The sequence below is a fragment of the Gavialis gangeticus genome, unplaced genomic scaffold (genome assembly GCF_001723915.1).
Source record: "Gavialis gangeticus isolate Ggan-Ray unplaced genomic scaffold, GavGan_comp1, whole genome shotgun sequence".
Classification (NCBI taxonomy): Eukaryota; Metazoa; Chordata; order Crocodylia; family Gavialidae; genus Gavialis; species Gavialis gangeticus.
This window is the reverse complement of record NW_017729006.1, coordinates 54,374,248-54,377,343: the sequence shown is the minus strand read 5'-3', so window position 1 is coordinate 54,377,343 and position 3,096 is coordinate 54,374,248. Positions and strand designations below refer to the sequence as shown.

Below are 3,096 nucleotides of genomic sequence, written 5' to 3'. Positions count from 1 at the left end.
CCTCGCATTGTCGGCCCATGTTCATCATGGAGTCAATAATGACTCCAAGATCCCTTTCTGCCTCCGTGCTCTCAGGAAGGGAGTTTCCCATCTTATAAGTGTGCTGCTGGTTATTACTGCCCAAGTGCAGCACCCTGCACTTGTCAGTATTGAGACGCATTCTGTTTTTGTTAGCCCACCCCTGTAACCTATCCAAGTCTTGCTGCAGTCTTTCCCTCCCTACTAGTGTGCTCACCTTACCCCAAATTTTGGTATCATCAGCAAATTTAAACAGGTTGCTTTTCACCCCGTTGTCCAAATCGCTGATAAAGAGATTGAACAGCGCGGGCCCAAGGACAGAGCCTTGGAGGACTCCGCTGCCCACTTCTCCCCAGGTCCAATATGACCCATCCACCACCACCGTCTGAGTGCGACCCTTCAGCCAATCTGCAATCCATCTGACTGTGTAGGCATCAATGCCACAGTCACCCAATTTCTTAATGAGGATGGGGTGGGAGATGGTGTCAAAAGCCTTGCTGAAGTCCAGAAAGAAAGTCCAGAAAGTGTGTGTGTGTCTGGGGGGTGGGGGCGATGTCTCCTCAGAAGGGTGATCCAAAAAACTCTCCGGCTGAGCATGGAGCTCTGCAGAGGTAGCCAACAGGAAACATGAAGCACAGGGGTTCCCCTGTAACTTCATTTTTCCCTGGAGCTTATGTACCTAAGTCAGAGCTGCAGGCAGCTACCTTCACCCATTTGGGATCCAGAGCCTGAAATTCCCCTAAGGCAGGCACCAGCATCTGTTAAAAAAAATTAGACTGGGCTCACAATACTGTGTAAAGAACATCTACAAAGGTGGTGATAGTAGTGCTGCTGCCACAGGTAGCCACCTTGTTTTTTTAATGTTAAGAGCATTCATCCTGGAAGTGAGACACCAATTAAAGGACTTTCTCAGCTTAAGGGGGTTGGAACCGAACTCTCCCTTCATTCAAGAGACTGTCCTTATCATCAGTCCCTCCTGCTGAAGCACTGAATAACTGAACACTCTCTGGCCACATGAATGTCACTTTATCAAGAATTATAATTCTGTATCTTAGAGCAGTGGTGTCAAACATACAGCTCACAGCAGTGGATCCAGCCTGCAAAAGTATCATTTAGTTGAGGGCTGGTCAACTGGCAGCCTGTGGGCCCATATGCACCCCAGAGGCTGTTCCCCTCTCCATTTTTTCCTACTACAGCAGCCAGGTGGGTTAGACTGCCCAAGCTGTGCAGGGGCCAAAAGGGAGCCCACCCACACTGCAGATTAGTGGTGTGCATGGCTGGCAGAGTGTGTCAGGCTGTGCATGAGGTGGAGTGAGGGCTGCCCAGCTCCCCCTTACTCCCTCCCAGCCATGCAGGGGGAGCCGGGTGGCTTGGGCTATGAAGCTTCCCATACCATGTGCACAGGAGGGGGGTGCTGGGCAGCCCACATAATGCACAAGAGCCAAGGGGCACACCAAAGCAGCATGCAGCCCCTGGGCCTGTTGCCTGTGTGTCCTGTGGTCCCGTCCTGATTTAGCCTAATCTAAGGGCTTCTAGAGGGGTAGGGAATTCAAGGGCAGGACCCACTGCCAAAATCCAGGGTACAGAGCTCCACTGAGGACGTGTTTCAGTAGAAGGAGGTGAGTGATAGAGATGTTAACCCCTGTGACTCCAGATTCAGTTCCTAAGGAGCTCTACAGTCCAGATACACGGGGGTGGGAAATCAGGTTGAATTGGTACCCCTGCTTACGTGTTGAAGCACTCGCCTGGAAAGACAGAAATTTGTTTCTAGTCTTTGCACTGCTGTATATGCATTTTATATAAACTGAAACATAAGAGAATTCTATCATAGAGTACTTATAATCCAGTGGTTAAAGGCATTCCTTTGGAAGTTGTTATAAAGGGGACGGCAATCAATGGTCTGTGTCCACATAGGGATAGGCCAGTAAATAATGGGCTAAATTTGCAAAAATGGAGATTTAGAAATATTTTGCCAATATCCAACCTGTGAATGTGGGTTAGCAATAGGGCAAACTACCTGCAGATGTTGTAAATTCTCCATCCTTGAAAGTTTTCAAGTGCAGGTTAGCCAAACACTTGGCTGGGATAGTTGAGACAGGGATGATTCTGTTTAAACTGGAGGTTGGACTGGAAGATGTCTTCAGGTACTTTACAGTCCTATTTTCTACATTTCTAAGGATGAAATTTGACAGAAAATGATTATGGCCCAAATATGCATAAGTTCCAATTAAGTTTGGATACCTTATTTTGCCTATAATCAGAAAGATCTACAGCCCAATTTTTCAGAGGACTTGGCATTATATAAACACTTTAAAGGTATTAAATTAATAACAGAACATCCTGGAGTACTAAGTTTGTTTCCTTCTCCATTTGCAAAATGGGAAAATACCAAGGCAAACTGACTTTCCCTAAAACACACCCCTTTACTCTGATCCACACTGAAGGGTAACATCAAAGGGCATCCTTGAGCATGATCCTTCAGCGGTGCCCACCCCACAGAAGCCTGCACTCCTGTTTAAAGCTGTCTTACTTTTGATAGTAACTTGTCTTACTATCAGAGCAGCTGAGCACCCACAGCTTCAACTGACTGTAATTGCACTTGCAAGTATTCACTACTTCACCAGACACAACTGTAGCTCCAAGTACCTGAAGCTGGTTTCATAGTTTCATAGTTTCTAGGGTCGGAAGGGACCTGAGTAGATCATCTAATCCGACCCCCTGCCATGGCAGGAAAGAGTACTGGGGTCAAATCACCCCAGCAAGGTGTTCATCTAACCTCCTCTTAAAAACCCCCAGGGTAGGAGTCTGCACCACTTCTCTTGGAAGTTGGTTCCAGATCTTAGCCGCCCTAACCATGAAGTAGCGCCTCCTGATATCTAGCCTAAACCTACCCTCTGCCAGCTTGTGACCATTATTCCTGGTCACTCCTGGCGGTGCCCGGGGGAACAGGGACTCTCCCAATGCCTGCTGATCCCCCCTGATTAGTTTATAACAGGCCACAAGATCCCCCCTCAGGCTTCTCTTTTGGAGGCTGAACAGGTTCAGGTCCTGTAGCCTCTCCTTATAGGGCCTGCCCTG

At 47.9% G+C, this 3,096-nt stretch overlaps 1 long non-coding RNA gene across 1 annotated transcript in view; it reads right to left on the bottom strand.

The window, feature by feature from the left end:
• Positions 1–3,096, bottom strand: part of LOC109291953 — a 20,283-nt gene that overhangs the window by 15,141 nt on the left and 2,046 nt on the right. The gene's annotated exons all lie outside the window — the stretch shown is intronic.